We start from the raw sequence: 24217 nt of genomic DNA on the forward strand, positions 1-24217 counted from the left end.
AACAAAGTTAACGTGGGCTCCTATAGAGACAGGGGGTACTCGGAATACGGTCAACCAGTAGGTTAAGTACCCCTGACTCATAGGGCAGACCACAGGGGATTTGAGGAGCACTGGAGGGGCTACAAGTAGGCACTACACACACAACCTTAGCGGCAGAGGGGCAGCAGGGCGCAAACAGGACATCGGGTTTCCAAAGCTGATCTATGAAGAGGCCCCCGGGGTCAATCAGAGGCTGCAGGCGAGGTCCGAGGGGGTGTCTCGGGCACACCACTGGTCAGACAGGGAGGAGGGCCACCTGCTGAACGATGAGGCACCACAGGTCGGTTTCTCCTAGGCCTGGGGGCTGCAGGTGCAGTGGGTTATCTAGGCGTCAGATATCTTCATCCAGAGCTTGCAGTCAGGGGGGTCCTCGGGATTCCCTCCTCAGGCGGAGTCGTGGAGAGGTGGAAAGGTCAACCCAGGGTGGGCACTTGCTCACAATCGCCTGGGGACCCTCTCTTGTTGGGTGGACCACCTGGACACGGACCATGGATGTCAGGTGCACAGGGGTCAGGACTCACGCATTCGGAGTGAGGTAGAGCCGCTGTCCTCTGGAGTTCTTGGTCTTTTTGGGTACAGGGCAGTCCTGTGGAGTTGGCAGAGGTCACTGGGCCCGTTGGATGAATCAATGGTCTTTTTGCAGGTTCTTTGAAGTAGGAGACAGGCTGGTACGGCTGGGGCCAAAGCAGTTGTCATCTTCCTTCTTCCTTCTTCTCTGCTGGGGGTTTCAGCTTAGCATTCCTTCTCCTTCTTGTATAAAAATCCAACAGGGTGTGTTAATAGGAATGGCGCTCACAACTTTTCCACCCCAATATTTTGAATTTTGAAAAGTGTCTACACTGTGCTCCTGGAAGGAGGACCCACCCTACTCCCCCACAAATTCCCAAAAAGAAAAAAAAAATTGTCATATTTTGCTAATGAACATGTACCACTTTGTCATAGGGGTGGCAATAGAGAGCAAGCATTACGCAAAAAGGAATCGAGGTATATATTGGATCTGGAAACAAAGATGCTGAAAGGTCTGAATTCTGGCAAAGAATTGATTACTCACCTTTATGATGACTTGAAAGAGGAGTTGTTGATTTGTAAAGGGGTATTCTGAGATGTAGATATTTGGAGATAGGTTCCAGAGATGTATGATATTTTATTATTTTCTTTTTTGAGATATATTTCTTTCTTTTGTCTTTCTTCTTTTTTTCCCAGTAATTAGAATTTCACTGGGGGTTTCAGGTGATGAACACAGATGAGAAATGTATCTTTACATTATTTTTGGAGTATTTATAAAGTCTTGTGGCTTTGCCCTGTGCAGATTGATCTAAGTCTTCTGCAGTGACAATTGGTTTAGGTTTTTGGGATTCATGAGGAAGTTTTCGTACATTTTAATATTTGATATTGAATGATAGTGGTATCAATATTTAATATTTAACTTATTAAACTGTTTATGGGGGATGGTGTTGATTTATTATCTGCTATTTTGTATTTATGATTTATTGATTTATGATGATGGTATTTTACCTATATTCACAAAAATCTAGAAGTGTCATCCATTCTAAGTACGATTATGATTGCTTTATTTGATTTTTTATTTTCTTTCTCCACCCTCCTTTAACACTTGGTATTTTTGAGGGTCTTGTTATTTAACATTAATTTATTGGCTAGAATTTGAAAATCATTAATGGAATTTTTGTAAATAAGAAGATATTATATAAAATAATTTTATGAATAATATTGATGAATTATTATGTATTTATCTATCTATCTGAATTTATTGTGTGTTAAATTAATGTGAGTTTATAGCATGAATTCTTATGCGTATTTATGTTCGGATTTCCCTTGATATCTAGTCCTATTTCTATGTAACTGAATGAGATGTATTTAATTGCTATTGGATGAGTGCTTACATTCATGTGATCAAGGCTGTTTACAGCCGAAATGCATTGTGAATAAAGCAACTGCTTTTTCTTCTTTTTTGAAGTCCTGAGTGCACGTTTTTCTTTGCTGGTTTTGATAATTATTTCCTGGTTTGCTCATACCGGTTACGCGCCACCTTTCACGGCAGCCTTTGCCCGCTTTTGAGCATTTGTTGTTGGATATATATATATATATATATATATATATATATATATATATATAGACCTTTGAAACCTTTCCTGCCAGAATGAATGAATGACTGGCTTTCTTTGAAACCTCCTGCCAGAAAGAATGAATGACAGGCACTTGTGGTGCACTCTTCAGTTATTTCTATTGTTTTCAATAAATATATATATATATATATATATATATATATATATATATATATATATATAACAATATGATCAAAAGTTTTTGGGCGGTGCACTCCACTGCCGGTTCCAGGTGACGGAGGAGACCACTCTAGTAATTATTGTAAACCAAAAAATTCAACGCACTCCATGAAGTTCAAATTGACGTGTATTTATTTCAAAGCAACAGCCACCAACGCATTTTTTGTTCACTGTAAAGAAGACTTCTTGAGAGTCGAAACGCGTTGGTGGTTGTTGCTTTGAAATAAATACACGTCAATTTGGACTTCATGGAGTGCGGTGAATTTTTTGGTTTACTATATATATATATATATATATATATATACATACTACTTACTGGTGGTCGCCAATAGGTAGCTATCGTTGGGACCTAGTTTCAATAGAAAAAGTGTTTTATGACTTGCCCATATCTTTGGAACAGTTTGATGAATCTTCACCAAATTGGCCCAAAAAAGTGCCCTCTAGGGTCTTGTGCATGGAAAGTTCTGGGCTGATCCGTCAGGTTGGAGCTGAGGAAACGGGTGTTCCCCATGTTAATTCCCATAGACTCTTTGGACACACCTGCAGCCCGAACCGCTGTACGGAGGTACACCAAATTTAGCAAAAAGGAAGTTTGGTGCCCGCAGATCATGCTTTTTTTATTTGATGTGAAAAAAATATTAAAGGGAAAATAAATGTGTATATCTAGGGCCACGGACCCAGCGAGATCTGCTGAAATCTGATTGGCTGCCAACACATCAAAGCAGAGACCTCAAAAAAGACAAGGGGGAAGGGTATATATTCCTGAATCCCCTAGCCCTGTTCAAAGGGTTCTCCTTCACAGAGAAATCAGGGTCTGGATCAGCAGATTTTGCCGTGTTTCGAAAAATGAATGCCAGCATTTCTGAATGCTTTCACCCCCGGGTGGGCCATGTCTAGGCTGCATTTCCACAACATAAAGGAGGGGGACACACAGGCCCCCCTCCTAGGGTTATTAAAGTCCCAGGGACAACCACCTTCCTGGGGCTGAACAAACTTACATGGGGAGCCGTGCGGATCCCCCCGGACCCCAGGGACTGCCTCCTCCCCGGACCTACAATTAAGAAATAAGGCAGGGCCATGCGGCCCCCTTAGGGCCCGGGGAGCACCACCTCCCCAGGGCCAAAAACTTGATTTACAATATAGGAGGGGGCTGTTCGGCCACTCTTCTGGCCCATATACGGCCTGATGACCATTACCTCCCTGGACCAGCTAGTGCCGATGAAAGAACAAGTGCTGGGCGGCCCCCCTCATGGAGCTCTATATGGCCCTGGGGACCATCACCCTCAAGGGTCAGCTCCTGCTACCTCCTGAAGTGCTCCCCTTCGAGAGGTAGCTGTTTGCTTTTGCTTGGCGGGAGCTAAGATAGATCCCACAAAGCAAAAGCCAGCACTCTGATTTAAGCAAGCGGGAGCTCTAAAAGCGCTAACATGTGGGCAGGGAAAGAGATGACCGGCTCCTCCAGGAGGCGGGAGCCGGTAGGTGCACGGGGGCCGTGCCTACCCACTTTATTTTAATCTTGTAACCCCGGCAAGGTGGTCTGGACCAGGGGGGTCCGCGCACCCCCCTTGTTTTATTGTAATGTTGTAGCCTAGGGGAGGTGGTGGTCCCAGGGGCCCCATGGAGGGTTTGTGCAGCCTCCCCTTATAGTAAGGAGGTGGTGGTCCCCGGGGCCTGGTTGGGTCCATATGGCCCCCCTAACAGTTGTTATTATATTGCCCTGGCGGGGTGGTGGTCCCCAGGACCTGGGGGCTCCACATGGCTCCCACAACCTTTTTTATTATGTTGCCCCATTTAAGCTTCAAAACCTGCACCATGCATGGCTACACATGTCCTTTGGACATTCGTGGCACGGAGTTGGGTGGTTATATGGGGTTGCGGCCAGGACTTCCGACCAGTGGTTGGATTAACGAATAGCAATTAAAATTACTTTACGTTAAAAAAACATTGAAATACACTGAAAAAAACAAAGGTTACAGGGACATTATAGTTAGGCTCGCATTTTAGATGTACAAAACCATAGAAATTCAGCTGTTATAGTTAGAGTTGTTTAAAGTGACTATAGCTTGTGCCCTCGCTATGCAGTGTGATTTACCCCCACATATTACTGCACTCATGACATCGCTGATGACATAATTGATAATATCAATGTAATATTTGCAGTACAATATTTGAGGAAAAAACTGTGCGTGAGGGTAAGCGAGTTATAGTTACCTTGGTCCCGCTGAACAAAAGTACTTTAAATCCAGACTGTGGAGCAATGCATTGGTTCCGAACCATGCAGTAGAATGGATTCATCACTTTTTCCCATGCAACAGATGCGATGTGTCAGTTCCGAACTGTGGTGAGTATGCAGTGCAAGTTCCTACTGCGTTGATATTGAGATGCTGAGTTGTAGTTGAGGCAATGCTTCGGCTCCGATGAGCGCAGAGGCTGTGATGCAGAGTTTCAGAATCTTCATTGAGGCTGCCGTTGACAGGGATTCAAGGACCTTGCACCAAGAAAAACGCTGCAGTGCTGGTTATGAGGGCAATACACTGATGTTGAGATGCAAGGTACAGAGCTGATGCTATCTTGGTTGCACCCATTCCGACCCACGCAGTAGTGTCAATTTTATTCATGCATCAGCAGCAATGTGTCATTTCTGCTCCCACAGCAGAGGATGCATCAGTTCCACTGGAGCAAGCACCTTAGGCCAACTTCCAAGGGTCTAGAACTGTGGTGGCATCACTTGGCATGAAAGACTCACAGATGGCAGAGTCCAGATGCAGGAGTAGGGTGGTTGGAAGTCTGTTATGTCCCTGAAACTTCAGATCAGAAAGCCAGCTGACTAGCCCTTAGAGACACTCTGGTGACAAGAGATGCAGGTCCAGTCCTTCTCAACCAGGCAGGGGAACAGCAGGCAGCAGGACAGTACAGCAAGGCATAAGTCCTGCAAAGCAGCAGTCTAGCAAAGTGGCACACTTTCAGCAGCACAGCAGTCCTTCCTAGCAGAGTATTAATAGGTCCAGATTTGTACTGAGTTGGTGGTGTCAGAGGTATAGTTCTTATAGCCAGTTGGGCTTCTGAAGTGGGGGAGACTTTACAGACAGGCCTTTGAAGTGCACAGAGGTCCTGCTCTTCCTGCCCTAGATCCAGAATCACTACAGGGGGTTATGCAGCCCTTTGTGTGGGTACAGGACACAGCCTATTCAGATCTCCCAGCATGGCCCCTCAACTCACACCTAGGCTCCCATTGTGTGTGACTGTCTGGAGGGAATACACACAGCCCAGCAGTCCTTCCACCCCAGACAAGTGATCAGAGACAGGCAGCAGGCACCAAATGGCTAGAGTAAGAAAATACAAACTTTCTAATAGTGCAATTGCAATTTAAAATCTGACTTCACAATACGTTAAGATTTTATATTGTGATTTCAGAGACACCAAACTCAAAAGGTCTACCTGTTCCAGATTAGGAATTACACTTATAAAATATACTAAGATAATTCCAATGCTATACTACAGAATAGAGAGACCTTGGTGTACCAGGGCACGCAAAACCTAAAAGCACATGCCCTGTTTTTTAAGTGTATTGCACTCTGCCTACCCTATTGATGACTTAGAAGTATTAAAAAGAAACTAGTGGTGACGGACTGGCAAAAGGTATATTTCGAAATGGCAGTGTAAAACTGCATTCACAGGCTCTGCAGTAGCAGGCCTGAAATATGGTTAAAGGGCTACATAAGTGGGTGGCACAATCAGTGCTGCAGGTCCACAAGTAGCATTTAATTTACAGGCCCTGGGCATAGGCACTATCACTTTACAAGCGACTTACTGATAAATTAAATACGCCGTTTGGGTATAAGCCAATGTTACCATGTTCTAAGGAGAGAGCATAAGCACTTCCTAAAGCCAACAAAAACGAGCCCAGTAAAAATAGGACGAGGAAGGCAAAAAAGGTTGGGGTTGATCGGACAGGAAGGGCAATTTTCCAACACCCCTAAATTAACCTGTATTTAACCCCGAGAAGCTTGGAACAAAAAGTTGTCAGGCTTATCTTAGAGGCAATAGGTAAAGTATCTATGCAGCACATAAAGAGTAATAAAGTGAAAATATAACACAAGAGAAATCTCACACCAACTTAGAAAGATAAAGTAAATTATAATAAATTATTTGATACCATAATAACAAAAATACAATCAGTAGAAGCGGAGTTATGAAAAACTAGTGCAGAGTTTACGTAAAAACTAGTGCTTAAAAGTTAAAAGCACCAACTGCAGACATCTAGTTTCATGAAACCAGAACAAAGTTGAAAAATATGACTGACCACGATGGTGAGCAGGTCAGATACAAGAAGTAGATAATGCCGGTCAGTGCTTACCTTCCAGCTGAGAAAAATGTTCTTCGACAGTAAAGTTCAGAGGGGCAAGGCTGTGGTCACTGTCAGGGATCGTTGGTTCGAACTGACGTTGAAGATTTTTATGTCTCGTTTTTGGAAGTTGAAAATCTCCAGCAGGACAAAGGCAGGAGGCTATGAATGAAGATAGTTCCAGGGGCTTGGATACACTTTTGACGAAGGACCACTGAACAGGATTTACTGCTGCAGAGATGAATATAGCGGGAGCAGTTGTGATGTCAGGCTGATAGGCGATGCTCCATGGGCAGAGAGACGAGTAGTCCTCAGCTTTGGATTTTGGCTATCTGGGCATCTAAGCACCACAACTGAGAGTCTCGGACTGGTGGGACACTTCTTGTGGGGTTCAGGACTCAGTTAGACTGGGTCTAAGTGCGTATTCAAGATGGTTGGAGCCTTTGGTGTCCCTGTGGCTCTGAACAGGAAGCCAGAAAACTAGCATTTGGAGTCACTCTGGTAGTCCTGGACTCAGGTGAAGATGCAGGGTGCAAACAGCAGCCTGACCTCTGAAGGATCAAGGCAAGGTCCAGGCAACGAAACAGTCCTTCCGGGTACGGCAACGCGGTTTTGCAGAGTGCATAGCAGGTCAAAGCAGCAGGCAGTCCACTGAGAGTCTTTCCGCAGTCCAGAGAGTGAACTGAAGAGTAGATCTGACGGTCCTTGTAAGGAAATGGCTCCCTGTTGCAGTTACCCCCCACTTTTTGCCTGATACTGATGCCGACTTGACTGAGAAGTATGCTGGGACCCTGCTAACCAGTCCCCAGCACCAGTGTTCTTTCACCTAAAATGTACCATTGGTTCCACAATTGGCACACCCCTGGCACACAGATAAGTCCCCTGTAAAAGGTACCGGGGTACCAGGGGCCCTGTGACCAGGGAAGGTCCCTAAGGGCTGCAGCATATGTTGTGCCACCCTAAGGGACCCCTCACCTAACACATGCACACTGCCATTGCAGATTGTGTGTGTTGGTGGCGAGAAAAAGGCAAAGTCGACATGGCATCCCCCTCAGGATGCCATGCACACAAAATGCTGCCTGTGGCATAGGTAAGTCACCCCTCTAGCAGGCCTTAAAGCCCTAAGGCAGGGTGCACTATACCACAGGTGAGGGCATAGCTGCATGAGCAATATGCCCCTACAGTGTCTACGTCTGTTCTTAGACATTGTAAGTACAGTTGTGGCCATATTAAGTATATGGTCTGGGAGTTTGTCATAAACGAACTCCACAGCTCCATAATGACTACACTGAATACCGGAAAGTTTGGTATCAAACTTCTGAGAATAATAAACACACACTGATGCCAGTGTTGGATTTATTAAAAAATGCACACTGAGGGCATCTTAGAGATGCCCCCTGTATTTTACCCAATTGTTCAGTGCAGGACTGACTGGTCTGTGCCAGCCTGCTGCTGAGAGACGAGTTTCTGACCCCATGTGGTGAGGGCCTTTGTGCCCTCTGAGGCCAGAAACAAAGCCTGCACTGGGTGGAGATGCTTAACACCTTCCCCCGCAGGAACTGTAACACCTAGCAGTGAGCCTCAAAGGCTCAAGCTTCGTGTTACAATGCCCCAGGGCACTCTTACTAGTGGAGATGCCCGCCCCCTGGACACAGCCCCCACTTTTGGCGGCAAGTCCAGGGGAGATAATGAGAAAAACAAGGAGGAGTCACCCACCAGTCAGGACAGCCCCTAAGGTGCCCTGAACTGACCCCTGCCTTTAGAAATCCTCCATCTTGGTTTTGGAGGATTCCCCCAACAGGATTAGGGATGTGCCCCCCTGCCCACAGGGAGGAGGCACAAAGAGGGTGTAACCAAACTCAAGGACAGTAACCATTGGCTACTGCCCTCCCAGACCTAAACACACCCCTAAATTCAGTATTTAGGGGCTCCCCGGATTCTACTAAATCAGATTCCTGCAACCGTAACAAGAAGAAGGACTGCTGACCTGAAGCCCTGCAGTGAAGACGGAGACAACAACTGCCTTGGCACCAGCCCTACCGGCCTGTCTCCCAACTTCGAAGAAAACTGCAACAGCAAAGCATCCAACAGGGACCAGCGACCTCTGAAGCCTCAGAGGACTGCCCTGCACCCAAGGACCAAGAAACTTCCGTGAACAGCGGCCCTGTTAAGAAACCTGCAACTTCTTTGCAACAAAGAAGCAACTTTAAAGACTTCACATTTCCCGCCGGAAGCGTGAGACTTCCCACTCTACACCCAACGCCCCCGGCTCGACCTGCAGAAAACCAACACCTCAGGGAGGACTCCCCAGCGACTGCGGGCCCGTGAGTAACCAGAGACGACCCCCTGAGCCCCCACAGTGACACCTGCAGAGAGATTCCAGAGGCTCCCCCTGACCGCGACTGCCTGTAACAAGGGACTCGACGCCTGGAACCAACACTGCACCCGCAGCCCCCAGGACCTGAAGGAACCGAACTCCAGGGCAAGAGCGGCCCCCAGGCGACCCTCTGCCTAGCCCAGGTGGTGGCTGCCCCAAGGAGCCCCCCCTGTGCCTGCCTGCATCGTTGAAGTGACCCCCGGGTCTCTCCATTACTTCCTATACAAAACCCAAAGCCTGTTTGCACACTACACCCGGCCACCCCTGTGCCGCTGAGAGTGTACCTGGTGTGCCTTCTTGTGTGCCCCCGTTGCCCTACAAACCCCCCTTGGTCTGCCCCCCGAGGACGCGGGAATATACCTGCTAGCATACTGGAATCGGGGCACCCCTGTTCTCCATAGAAGCCTATGTGTTTTGGGCACCTCTTTGACCTCTGCACCTGACCGGCCCTGAGCTGCTGGTGTTGTAAAGGTGGGCTGCCTATGCCCCAACTTTGAGACTTGTAAGTGTTTTACTTACCTTCAAAACTAACCTTTATTTACCTCCCCCAGGAACTGTTGATTTTTGCACTGTGTCCACTTTTGAAATAGCTTATTGCGGTTTTTACAAAGACTGTACATGATATTATGTTCATTCAAAGTTCCTAAAGCATCTAAGTGAAGTACCTTACATTTAAAGTGTTTGATGTAAATCTGGAACCTGTGGTTCTTAAAATAAACTAAGAAAATATATTTTTCAATATACAAATCTATTGGCCTGGAGTAAGTCTTCGAGTGTGTGTTCCTTATTTATTGCCTGTGTGTGTACAACAAATGCTTAACACTACCCTCTGATAAGCCTACTGCTCGACCACACTACCACCAAACAGCGCATTAGAATTATCTACTTTTGCCACTATCTTACCTCTAAGGGGAACCCTTGGACTCTGTGCACACTATTTCTTACTTTCAAATAGTATATACAGAGCCAACTTCCTGCAGTCCTACTTTTACACACTGCCTTTGAATTTAGGAGACCTTTCTAGAGGTTTCTACTTTGAAGTGCATAGAATTTCCGTATTCCCCTGCCCTGCCTCCACGCTGGCTGAGGTAACAATGTGGAAGTGATAATCCCTTTGTGTGAAAGTAGAACACAATGGCCCTCATTACAACCTTGGCGGTCTTCCCAGAAGACCGCTGAGGCTGCGGGCACCAGAATACCCCCTTGCTGGCGGTATGTCTGGCTGCCTATTTCGACTTTTCTGCTGGGCCAGCAGACGGTAACAGAGTTACCGTCCGCTGGCCCAGCGGAAAAGCCACATCAACATTGCTGCCGGCTCATAATAGAGCCAGCAGCAATGCTGATGTGCAGCGGGTGCAGTAGCACCCATCGCACATTTCACTGCCCAAAATTCGGGCAGTGAAATGTGGGATGGGGCTATGCCTGGGGGCCCCTGCACTGCCCATGCAAATTGCATGGGCAGTGCAGGGGCCCCCACGGGGCAACCCGAGTCCCCTTACCACCAGCCTTTCCATGGCGGTGTCTACCGCCATGGACAGGCTGGCGGTAAGGGGAGTCCAAATCCCCAGGGCAGCGCTACCCTGATGGATTACGACCGCCGGGACCGCCATGGCAGTATACCGCCGGTCCCGGAAGTGTTACTGCGGCAGTACCGCCCCGGTCAGAATGTAGTGTCCAGTACCACCAGCCTGTTGGTGGTACGAATGCCACTATAGCCCTTGTGGTCACTATCAGGGTTATAATGAGGGCCAATCTATTCAGGTGCATGTGGGGCTTTGTTCGGCTGCACCCCACCCCAGGCTGATGGCCCATTCAGGCACACCTAATCTGTCTACTTTGTGACTCTCTGGGAAGAATTCACAAAGTCTGTCAATCACATCCAGTTATGTGATGTAGCAGAGGCTGCAGGTACCAAATGGCCAAGGCAAGAAAATGCAAACTTTCTAAAAGTGGCTTTTTTATTACAATTTCATAGATACCAAACATGAAATGCTTGCCAGGTCCTAATACAAAATTAGCAACACAAGATTACGCTATGGGGCATGTAGGCCTCACAGTAGTGATATACAAATGTGGGAGTTTTTCACTACCCGGACACATAAAACTTAAATGTAAATGTTCAACATTTTAATTACAATGCACCCTGCCCTACTGGCCACCTAGAGCCTACCTTAGGGTGACTTATATGCAGTAAAAAGAGAGATAAAGGCTTGTCAAAGGGGCTATATTGCGAAGTCGATTAGTCAGTTTAAAACTTCAAGCTACAATGGCTGGGGGCTTAAGTGGTTGTCTGTTAGAAATGGGGTTCTGGTTGGCTAGGGTATACACCTCAGCCAAGCAGAACCCGCCACTCTAGTCAGGGTAAGTTAGATACACACCCTAAATCAACTTGTGTTCACCCTTTGATAGCTTGGCGCAGAGCAGTCAGGCTCATCTTAAGAGGAAATGTGTAAAATATTTGTGCAACACACACACGAACCCAGTGAAACACTCCAAAAAGACTCCACACTGGTTTAGAGAAAATAGTCAATATTTATCTATTTAAAATAAGACCAAATGATAAAAAGATCCAATCAATATACTTTGGGCTATTACTTTCAGTAATTCAAGTAGGATAGTCAAAGCAGTGCTTTGGTAAGCTGTGCGCTCCCAAATAGTTTAAGTACTTTTGAGAAGCAGAAACACTGGGGGAGCCTGGGTGAACATTATTTGTGCAACTTGCACTGTCCTGGTGGAGCGAGGTTATGGAAACAAAAGGGAACTGGTAAGAGGCACATTTGCAGGTGCCTCTATTAGGATGAATACGGTAGCACAATGTCAGCAGGTGAGGTACTCAGCGCTTCTGGTAGTAGTGTTATGTTGTGGGCACGGGGCTTCTCCTTGCCCTGGTCCATGTTGATGCTGAATGCACCTCTCTTTGGGTATGTATGGTCTTGACCGTAACGGTGGAGGTTCCTAGCTGCAGAGTCGGCCGGTGAGCTGCCTTATCCTAGGGCACTGCCCCAACCGCAGGACTCGCAATGCCACATCCGGGCTGGTGTATGTCAGGTGAGTGCTGCGCTCAGGAGCTTGGAGGGGAGCTCGGATCATGTATGGTGAGGCACAATGCGAGGTAGGAATGGTGCTACGTCTCTGGCACGTGAACACAACACTGCCAGAGCAGCAGTCTTGATAACAGTATGGCAGAGGAAGTGAGGAGGTTTCCTGCGGCCGCACTGAAAGTCAGAGGAGATGGATCATGGCCCGCACCTCAGCAGGTCTTTATGCCAATGAAGGTGGGAAAAGTTTACAGTCACAAGGGCAGTGTTGCTCCTAAGACCACAAGCATGGGAAGGAGCTAGCTGACAAGCCCCTGGAGTCATCCTGGAGTTGACTGGAGGGTTCCTTGGGCTAGGCAGAGGTCAACAAGCAAGCAAGGCAGCTCACAAAGCAGGGAAGCAGTTCCTGGGGACAGTCAGACAAAGCAAGGTGGCAATCCTTCTGGTGCAGCAGCCGTTACTCCAGCAGGGTTTCTTCTTGATCCAGGAGTGAACTGTCTGAGTGGGCCAAGAGCCCCAGTACTTATACTAACAAGTACATTTGATGTGGGGGTTGACTACAAAAGAGTTCTTGTGAAATGCACAGGTACCCCTTTCAGGTCAGCCTCAGCTCCAGGCTGTCAGTGGGAGATAATCAGCCCCTTTGTGTAGGCTCTAGTTTCTAAACTTTAAAATGTAAGGGTTATCCCTTCCCAACTGTTTCCCAAGGAAGACCCATCAGTATGCAGATGAATGCAAATGTAGCTGAGTAGCCTATGTTGTGGGTGTGTGAAGGGAATGCACAAGATTAGCTGTCACCAAGCCCAAGCCAGACGTGTATTGGAGATAGGCTGTAGGAATACTGGACGGAGAATTCAGAGTAATGTCCACTTTCTAAGAGTGTCATTTCTAAAATAGTAATAATAAATCCAAGTTTACCAGTACAGAGGATGTATCATTACCATTCCAACAGTACTAAACATGGTGTAGCTACTCCTCTCAGATCAGGAATTACAACTTAAAGATTTTTATAAGGAATTCCCAATGCTGGCCTATGAGATGGGCAGGCCTCACTGTAATGAAAATTGACTTTATGAGTTTTTCATTACTAGGACATGAAAACTTAAAGGTACATGCCCTGCCTTTTGCTTATATGGCACCCTGCCCTATGGGCTAACTAGGTTCTCCCTTAGGGGTGACATATGTTAGATAAAGGGAGTTCTGGGCTTGTCAAGAGGTTTTAGATGGCAAGGAGGGGTGGCAGTGAAACTGCCTACACAGGCTATGCTGTGGCAGGCCTGAGACATGTTTATAGAGCTGCTTAAGTGGGTGGCACAATCAGTGCTGCCGGCCCACTAGTAGCAAATAATTTATAGGTCCTGGATATATGGCATACCACTCTGCAAGGGACTTACAGGTAACTTAAATAGGCCAGTTGTGGATACACCAATGTTATCATGTTTTAGGGGAGAAGCACATGCACTTTAGCACTGATTAGCAGTGGTAAAATGCTCAGAGTCCTAAGGCCAACAGTAAGAGACAGCAACAAAACAGGAGGTAAAGGCAAAACTTTTGGGGTAAGACATCCCTAACTTGCCAGGTCTAACAGTGGCATTACTAGTGCCGCAGGCCCACTAGTAGCATTCAATTTACAGTCCCTGGGTATATTGTATACCACACAAAAATGGACAAATTAGTAAATTAAATATGCCAATCAGAGGTAAGCCGATAAACTATGTTTAGAGTAGCAGTGGTAAAGTGCAGAGCCCTAAGGCCAACAAAAATTAATTTAAACCACAAAAATGGAGGTTAGTAGGTAAAAGGTTTTAGGGAAGACTGACAAGTTTAACAGATAGTTTAGTGGAAGCACTTCCAAAATGAAAAGGCAGTCATGTTGATTAAAGCCCACTTTTGCTGTGCTGTGCCTTTGTATTCGAAAAACAGGAGATTCTTTATGGTCTACAGTACCAGAATAAATTAGCCACTGTAGAAAGTAAGTTTTGTACATTTATACCTCTAGAAACAATTTTATGGAGTACCGCTGTACAATCAGGAAGTACTGCGGTATCTTGAAAAAGCAACAAAAAAACCCATTACATATAAAGATTACATTATACATAACATAAGGTGGCTCTCGAAAGAGTATTTGGCTGCATTCATGCCAAAGTAAACATAGTTGAATATGTTGGATAAGCCAAGTCTAGAGATTTGAAAGGAAAACATAGTTCCCATAAGTGGTAAAAATAGACACAGTCTGTACATTAGAGTGCAGCGTGTAAATATTAAATACTAAGATGAAAAAAAGAGGAATGCAGAGACTGTCTTGTTAACATGTCTTCATTTTTTTTCAAACTTAGGGGCATTTAAAATAGACCACTCCCACTTTTGTCTCTGACAAGTGTTAGAGAAGACAAAATGTACATTTGGAAACATACACATTAAGTTAGAAAATGTCTCCTTCATCTGTACTTGTAGTATATCTTCAGTTAAGTGGCCAATATCATTCCCACCACAGTGGATAGTCATAAAGTGTGGCTGGTCCCATGCATTAACAAAAGAAAGTATAAGGGAGTAATTCATTCCATCTCAAATCTCTTTCCCCAATTCATGTAATCTCTATCCCCTTCAAATCCAAATTCGCTTCTAAGTATGCTTTCTTCGCATGCTCTCTAGTCCATAAATGGGACTGTGCCCAACAATCCATATACAAACCATCTTGCTGCTGCACAGAATTACAAGAATGAGGAACACTCAGGCACAAACAAATATTGGTGCATGGTTAGATTATTGGCCATTAGGAATGTACTTAACATTGACAGAAAATGAGGCAAGCTAATAATGAGGAATATGCCAAGGTATTACAAGACATTTAGCTCAGGAGTCTGACAACAGAAGGCAAGATTATGTTAAAGGAACAAAATACAAGTAAATTGTTTCCTAATCTTAATTCACTGGCTAAAGTAATGCATTAGCTTCTTTCACAATCACAACCCGTATTCTGTTTTATGCCAATTGCTGAAAAATGTGCTGAAATAAATAATGAAATGGTACATCTGGAAATAGATGAAACTGTACACCTCCCTTGTAAAGGTAATGTAGAACTCACATACTAAATACACTTGCAAGCCAACAGTTAGGTACAAAATTACAAAAGATGGAAAAATCATTGTCACATGCAACCGGACTGGAAAAAGTTTTACATCTGTGTACAAAATGTTGTGTTATTTAGTGTCTCAATTAACATGTAGAAGAAGAACTAGTAAATGGAGCCAGGAGTTTTTTGGTGGACATTCTGACTTCTAAAAAATAAACAGGCTGAATTGATTGTGGTGAAAATTGACAGCATTAAAGAGCAAAACAGATCTCTCTGTGTGCAGCTAGATTGTTACTCATAAAATATTTATATATGCAAAGAGAGCAGTTACCTTATTATTTGGCTTACATTGTAATAATACACAAATCACAAGGACTAAGCTTAAATAATTAACACTGGCTCTGCAGTATGCAAAGAGGGAATGGCATATGCTGCTCTGTCTCACGTAAGGAAAATAACAGTACTGTATGTATGAATTAATTAATGCAGATAGTAGCTGTGTGAGCAAACACAATTGTTTGCAAAAGACTCCACATCTTGATGGATGTCCTATTTTTTCCAAAACCTAAACTGACTTTCAAAAGAATAAATTAACCAAACTCCAGGTAAGAACAACAATTTGAAGAACCTAACAAAAACAGCAAAAAAACAAAACAGATGGAAATTAAAAGACATCAGTTTCAAAATCATAATGGCATTAATTGCCATAGCAATGTAACTGTTAATCTAATTTTATGTTTACCAGCAGTTAAAGAACTACTAAACCAATATGTACATCAGCCTTTCTTCTAGGCTTTGACAATTATTCATCAGAAAATTATGTCAGACAACAATAGATGCCACAATACAAGTGCCATAAGACATATGGTAGATATATGTAGTGATACTATTCAGTTTTCTATCAATCAACAGCAAGATGCTGTTGGCTGTTCTACAAATAATGGCAAACAAGACTCACCTGACTTCTGACCTCTTTGGTGTATGCTACTCTTGAGGACATAAATGCTTCAATTGCCTACATTCAAGCTCCACGCTTACACCATTTGAAAGATCTGTATGTGTGTAGGAGGCTGGCCTGGTTTGTTGTGGGTACCTTGGGTACTTACACCTTACACCAGGTCCAGTTATCCCTTGTCAGTGAATGTAGTAGTGTTCTAGCAGCTTAGACTGATAGAGGTAGCTATAGCAGAGCAGCTTAGACTGAACTAGGAGACATGCGAAGCTCATGCAATACCACTTATAGTTACACAGTACTTATACACAAGTAAAGACAATACTCAGTGTTACCAAAAATAAAGGTATTTATTTGGGTGACACAGTACCAGAAATATCTTAGAGACAATACTCCTTCTAGAGGTAAATATTATACACAATATATACAGTAGACACCAAAATTAGACAAGTAAATAGTCATAGAACAATGCAAACAGTAGCAGATCCTGTAGAATGCAATAGGAGAAAATAGGTCTAGGGGCAACACAAACCATACACTAAAAAAGTGGAATGTGAATCACAAATTCCCCCCTAGACAAGTGTAGTGTGTGCAGAATCGCTGGGAGAGTAAGAATACAGTGAAGGTAAGTAAATTACCCCACCCCAGAGCCCAGAAAAGCAGGAGTAAAGTACTGCAAGTTTCCTTGGGACACACTACACCTCGTTTTGGGGATTTTGCAGCAGCCAACCAAGTCTGCAAACTGCTGGATTAATGGACCTGAAGACCTGCAAAGGAAGGGGACCAAGTCCAGAAGTCAAAAGAAGTTCCAGGAAGGACAGGAGCCCCTGCCAACCCAGAAGAGGGTGCAAAAGAAGAGTCCCTGGTTACTCAAAGACTGCAGAAATGCACCGTAGGAAGATGCCAGCAGGTTCCTGTGTGATGCAAAAGATGCCCCACGGCGTGAAGATCGTTGCAGATGAGATTTCGTGTTGGAAGGCACCAACAAGCTTTGGCAAAAGTGTGTTTTTCATCAAAATGGCACTGGATGGACCCGGGAGGGATCTGGGGGCGTGAACTCTGTGTGAGGAGGAAGAGAGGGCTCTCAGCACTTTAGAGAGTCTTCAGGATGCCAGCCAGCACCCCCAGAAGCCACAAGATCCAGGTTCAAAGGAGGTGCAAAACACAGTTGATGCAGCACAACAAAAGAAGGTCCCACGCTGCCAGAGAACAACTCAGCGAGTTGAGCGTCGCAGGATGGAGTGCTGGGGACCTGGGCCAGGCTGAGCATGAAGGAATTTTGCAAAGAGTGCACAGAGGCCTCAGGAGGCAAAGAAGACACAATACACAGGGGTCCCGTCGTTCTCAGGGAAGGCAAGGTTTTAACTCCTCCAAATTGCATCAGCAGGACCTCAGGACAGTCTATGTCGATGATGTCCACCCTCTGTGTCCTTAGGAGCACGCTCGTCATCGTGAGAGGAGTCCCAGGGTACCGGTCGTCATCTTGGAAGGTGCCTGCGTGGAGCAGGGGAGTGACTCCGTCAGTCCACGGGAGATTTCTTAGGTTCTTCTGGTGCAGGATGAAGACAGGGAGTCCCCATAGCGTGCACACTGTGGAAACTGTTACAGTTGCTGACTTGGAGCTTAGGTTGCTGAAGAAAAGTGTCTCTTGTAGACACTTTGTTGCAGTTACAGTGTTGCAGAGCAGGCTGCGGTTGATCCGAGGTCAATCAATCAATCAATCAGTCAATCAATATATTTATAAAGCGCACTACGTACCCGCTAGGGTTTCAAGGCGCTAGGGGGGGGGGGGTAGGGGGAGCGCTGCTACTGGTCGAAGAGCCAGGTCTTGAGGAGTCTCCTGAAGGTGAGTAGGTCCTGGGTCAGTCGTAGGTTGGTAGGGACGGTGTTCCATGTCCCGGCGGCGAGGTAGGAGAAGGATCTGCCTCCGGATGTTTTTTCGATGGATGCGGGGTACGGTGGCGAGTGCGAAGCGGAGCTGTCAGGAGGGAGTGTAGAAGTTGAGTCTATTGTTGAAGTAAGCAGGTCCGGGGTTGTGGAGTGCTTTGTGTGCGTGGGTGAGGAGCTTGAAAGTGATCCTCTTGTCAACGGGGAGCCAGTGGAGTTTTCTCAGGTGGGGAGTGATGTGGTTTCGGCGAGGTACGTTGAGAATCAGTCGGGCGGATGCGTTTTGGATGCGTTGGAGGCGTCGTAGGTGTTTTGTCGGGATGCCTGTGTACAGAGTGTTGCCGTAGTCTAGCCTGCTGCTGACGAGGGCCTGTGTTACTGTTTTTCTTGTGTCTGTTGGGATCCACTTGTAGATCCTGTGGAGCGTGCGGAGAGTGTTGTAGCAGGAGGAGGAGACTGCGTTGACCTGTTCTGACATGGAGAGGGAAGAGTCGAGGATGAAGGCCAGATTGCGTGCGTGGTCGGTCAGTGTAGGTGGGGTTCCTAGAGATGTTGGCCACCAGGAGTCGTCCCATCGGATGGGTTGGATCCGAGGATGAGGACCTCTGTCTTGTCTGAGTTCAGTTTCAGGCGGTTGTTTCTCATCCATTTGGCAACGGCCTGCATTCCCTCGTGGAGGTTGGCCTTGGCGGTGTGTGGGTCCTTGGTGAGGGAGAGGATGAGCTGGGTGTCGTCGGCGTAGGAGATGATGTTGAGGTTGTAACGGCGGGCTACTTGGGCGAGGGGTGCCATGTAGATGTTGAATAATGTTGGGCTGAGAGATGAGCCCTGGGGTTCGCCGCAGATGATTTTGGTGGCTCTGGAGCGGAAGCAGACTCTCTGGGTTCTGTCGGAGAGGAAGGATGTGGTCCATTTGAGGGCTTTCTCTTGTATTCAGGCTTCGAGGAGGCGGGTTCTCAGAGTGTGATGGCATACCGTGTCAAAGGCGGCTGATAGGTCCAGGAGGATAAGGGCTGATGTTTCGCCGTTGTCCATTTGGCGTCTGATGTCGTCTGTGGCGGTGAGGAGTGAGGTCTCGGTGCTGTGATTTTGGCGGAAGCCAGATTGGGAGGGGTCCAGGATGTTGTTGTCTTCGAGGTGGCGAGTCAGTTGTGCGTTGACGATTTTTTCTATGACCTTCGCAGGGAACGGGAGTAGGGAGATGGGTCTGAAGTTCTTTAGGTCCTGGGGGTCTGCTTTGGGTTTCTTGAGGAGGGGGTTGATTTCGGCGTGTTTCCAGCTTTCAGGGAATGTTGCTGTCTCGAAGGAGATGTTGATGATCTTCCGTAGTTGGGGGGCGATGGCTGCGTCTGCTTTGTTGTACACGTGGTGAGGGCACGGGTCTGATGGTGATCCGGAGTGTATGGAGTTCATGATTTTGCGTGTCTCGGGGTCGCTGACGTTGGTCCAGGCGGTTAGGCGATTGGTGCTTGGTCAGAAGAGTCTGAAGTTGTTCCAGGGGATTCCTGAATGAAACTTGCAAGCAGAATCTGAAGAGAACCCACATGAGAGACCCTAAGTAGCCCTAAGAGGAGGATTGGCTACTTTATCAGGTATGTACCTATCAGGAGGGGTCTCTGACGACACCTGCTGGCACTGGCCACTCAGAGCCCTCCAGAGTGCCCCCACACCTTGCAAAGCAAGATGGCTGAAGTCTGGGACACACTGGAGGAGCTCTGGGCACCACCCATGGGGTGGTGATGGATAGGGGAGTGGTCACTCCCCTTTCCTTTGTCCAGTTTCCCGCCAGAGCAGGGGAGGAGGGGTTCCTGAACCGGTGTAGACTGGTTTATGCAAGGAGGGCACCCTCTGTGCCCTTGAAAGCATTTCCAGAGGCTGGGGGAGGCTACACCTCCCCAGCCTGTAACACCTATTTCCAAATGGTGAGGGTGTAACACCCTGCTCACAGAGGAAATGCCTTGTTATGCCTTCCTGGGACTGGGCTGCCCAGACCCCAGGAGGGCAGAACCCTGTCTGTGAGGTGGCAGCAGCTGTAGCTGCAATGCAAGCCTCAGAGAGCTAGTTTGGCAGTACTGGGGGTCCATGGCGGAGCCCCCAGGATGCATGGAATTGTCTCTCCAATACCATATTTGGAATGGGGGGACAATTCTATGATCTTAGACATGTTACATGGCCATATTCGGAGTTACCATTGTATAGCTACATATAGGTATTGACCTATATGTAGTGCACGTGGGTAATGGCGTCCCCACACACACACAATCCAGGGAAATAGCCCTGAACTATGTGGCGGAACCTTTGCTAGTGCAAGGGTGCCCTCACACTTAGTAACCTTGCACCTAACCTTCAGCAAATGAAGGTTAGACATATAGGTGACTTATAAGTTACTTAAGTGCAGTGAAAATGGCTGTGAAATAGTGTGTGCACTATTCCACACAGGCTGCAGTGGCAGTCATGTGTAATGGTTTGTCTGAGCTCCCTATTGGTGGCAAAATAAATGCTGCAGCCCATATGGATCTCCTGGAGCCCAAATGCCCTGGGTACCTAGGCACCATATACCAAGGACTTATAAGGGGGGTCCAGTATGCCAATTGAAATTGGTAAATTAAATCACTGGCCTATAGTGACAAATTTAAAAGCAGAGAGATCATAGGCACTGAGGTTCTGGTTAGCAGAGCTTCAGTGGCACAGTTAGGCACTACACAGGCATACACATTAGGCCACAAACTATGAGCACTGGGGTCCTGGCTAGCAGGATCCCAGTGAGAAAGGCAAAACACACTGACATATAGCTTTTTTTTATCTATGAGCACTGGGGTCCTGGCTAGCAGGATCCCAGTGACACAGTAAAAACACACTGACACACACGCACAAACAGGCCAAAAGTGGGTGTAACCATGCTAGAAAGAGGCTACTTTCCTACAATGTGTGCCAATACCTGATTGCAAAACAGTTCAGTTAAAAAAAATGTATGTAAATCTGTGCACTCCAATTTATGTACAAACTGTATGCCCAAATTTGTATCAACCAACTGTAACAGAATTTCCCATTTTTATGATTCAAAGATTTTCTGTCAATTACAGAAAAATCAATAAGTATATTTATAACTTTATTACTTAACAAATTTCTATTGCAAGGTGCACTTTTAATACTAGTGTTATCATTTGTCATCATGGAGAGACTGCAGCATCAGGACACTACACCATCTACTTAAAGAACAACACAGGGTGGACGGAATATGGTGATAATACTCTTATTTTTAAGCAAAGACTGACAAAAAAGTGAGTTAAGTTTTATTTTACATCCTACATTATATGTAATAATGCCATTGTTAAAAACTTGTAAAAGGTCTTCAGAGTTGGACTTCCATAATGCAGCAGATATGTCATTACGTGGCAAAGCATTGTTGATGATGTGAAAAAAATACTGGAAGTGTTTTTGTCTTGTACACTTCCACACACATACTATAACTTTGATGTATAAGTGAATAGTTGGACAAGCCCGGCATTTATGATTTTTTCACAATCCAATAGATTTATTTTCCCCAGAGTTGCATGATGACTATTACAATATGATTATCTGCAAATGTTTTAAATGATGACATAGAACTGTAACAGAAATGTTAACTCTGGCTGAGAAACACATACAAATAAAAAATAAAAATGTATTCCTGTGAAGTTCTCTTTATAACATATGCTCACATGTCACTGTAGTTCGACAGGAAAGGTTACAATTTTTACCCACTGCAGCTGTGTATTATTCTTACAGCCTATTCTGAATACTAATCATTTTTTATTTCAGGGTATCTTATGTTATACTTCACGAGTTAACAATATTTTTGAACAAGGAATAAACATACCGACCATAGTGAAATATGGATAGAACATAATTTCTGAATAATGGGCATTGATATCCACTGTTGTTAAATGTGGAAATTTGCAAGCTCGTTAAATACTATGTTCTAAATCAACAAGCAAAAATAAATTCAGTTTGACAAAATGAAAAGTAGGTATGCCTCTCCTCGTATACTGCTATACTCCATGCCAATCAACTACACTATACAACATTGTACTCAGCTGTATAACATGTCAATCCAGTGTACCACACACAACTCTACTATACAACATCACACTCCACTGGGCTCCACTGCACTGGATGCCCCTCTGCTGTAACACATTGTATGAAATGTCACTGTAGTGTTTGAGACTCCACTGTACAACACTCTACTCTACGTGGTAATGACTTTATTCCACTTCTTAACAATATACCCAAACATACTCCACTGAACAACACTTCATAAAACAACACACTGGTGCACGATACTCAAGTGAACAGCACTTCACTTTACGACACTCCAGTGTGTATGCCACACCACTCACCTTAATGCTACATGTTTGACTTAGCTTACACTTAGCATTTATTACTATATTATAAATTATATTATTTTTTCTGTTACCTGTAAAATATAAGGATTAATATGAAAGCAAACTCTTTATTGTTGGAAATATTTGGGGAGTTTTTAAAAGAACGTTTTCTTTCTTTTTTCTTTTTGATATTTTGTTTGTATTTTTTATAACAGATTAACATGACAAACGAAAATGAAAGAAGGTAGAGAGGATACAGGCAGGGAAGAAACAAGAGGAAAAAAACTAGACCTACTGAGGAGGATACTGGTGAGCAACCACAAGGTCCCAGTGAATGTTGAGGTCTTTTGCACCAGAAACAACCACTGTGTGACACAGTCAGCAATAGACCGCAGCATTTGCATACTGGTCCACAACGTTGATATCGTGCCTCAGTAGGTGAACAGGTACCTTAGTGCCAGGAGCAGTACAGAGGGGAGAATAGATGGTGTGAGTGGTGGTGCAGACAGAGCTGCAGAGGTCGAAGGTCCTGCATGTTCGCAGTAGTGGTTGCTACAGTGGTCTCCTGCCATTCCTGCTCCTTTCTGGCCATGCCAACCTTAAAGAGTAGATGGCCTGAAGGTGCATTCACATTCCTGATTTTGCTCCTGGCGGATCCCCCGTGATATTACCTCATGACAAAGATTACACGTTACCAGCTTGGCCATCACCATCTTCTCCACTAATGGCAATGTGTAAAAATAAGTATTTATGAAAATTAAAAACAGTAATAAAGTGAAAACATAACTCAGGGAGAAACTCCACACCAATTTAGAAAAATAAAGTAAAATGTAATAAATAATTTGAGATCAATATGTCAGAAATCTAATCAGTAGAACCAGAGATATGCAATTTCAAATATTTAGGTAAGTATAGCGCCAAATAGCACAGAGTGTCACAAGCAGTCATATGATCGTGCTAGACAGAGGAAAGTCACAAGTTCAGGGTACCCATGGTGAAGAGCAGGCTGGAAACAGGGACCACGTTAGTCTTGATAAAAAATATACCTTCTCAAAGTCTGGCATGAAGAGTCCAGTTTGCAGTGGAGGCCACTAGAAAGCAGGCCAGGTGTTGCGGACAGTCGTCACTGTAGTGCGAAGACCCTTTTGTGTGTCATAGTCTGTCACTGCTGAAGCTTCAGGTTGGCTGTCACTGCAGTCTGCCATCACTGTTGCACGAAGGGCAGATCTCATGTTGTCGGTTGTCACTGGTGCTTGCTGTAGCATAAACAGTCAGGCTCACTGGAGTGTCATGTTTGCAGTCATCATTGATGGCAAGATCTGGGCACAAGTGGGCCCGTTTGCAGTCATGAAGAGCCCAAAACTTCAGAAGTTATTCCATTTTTTCAGAGGAGTGCACTCTGATTCCAACCAAGGGTCCAAGGAATGGGAAGGCACCTCTTGGGCGATCAGGGATTCTCTCTACAGTCCAGCAGGACTCAGGCTGGTACAGGTCTAGTGGTAAGAGCTCAGCTGAGGAGCTGCAGGAAGGCCTCTGGAGCTTGTTTTGTCCCTGTAGCTCAAAGGGGTTGGCAGCCCCCTCCCCCAACTTTAAAAGGTCCCTTGGACCCCATGCCCAGGGGCTGCATTTAACCTGAAGGGGGATTGGGCATGGGGAGCCCCCTCCTTGAGAGTGTAGTGCACAGGGACCCCATCCCACATGGCCTGTAGTCTTTCTGGGTAGGTGCTCCGATGCCAACCTGGGCACCTACCAAACAATATGCTGGGTACCCCTGAGGGAGCCCCAAGGCCCCTGAAGCCCCAGTTGGCTCCCCATGCACCCAGAAAGGGTGCTGCAGGA

General features: G+C 45.6%; 1 protein-coding gene across 3 annotated transcripts in view; it reads right to left on the bottom strand.

Moving 5' to 3' along the window:
• PIK3AP1 (phosphoinositide-3-kinase adaptor protein 1) overlaps window positions 1-24217 on the bottom strand; it is a 1392564-nt gene that overhangs the window by 1265525 nt on the left and 102822 nt on the right. The window lies entirely within an intron of this gene.

Source organism: Pleurodeles waltl, chromosome 6 (assembly GCF_031143425.1).
Source record: "Pleurodeles waltl isolate 20211129_DDA chromosome 6, aPleWal1.hap1.20221129, whole genome shotgun sequence".
In the NCBI taxonomy this organism is placed as follows: Eukaryota; Metazoa; Chordata; class Amphibia; order Caudata; family Salamandridae; genus Pleurodeles; species Pleurodeles waltl.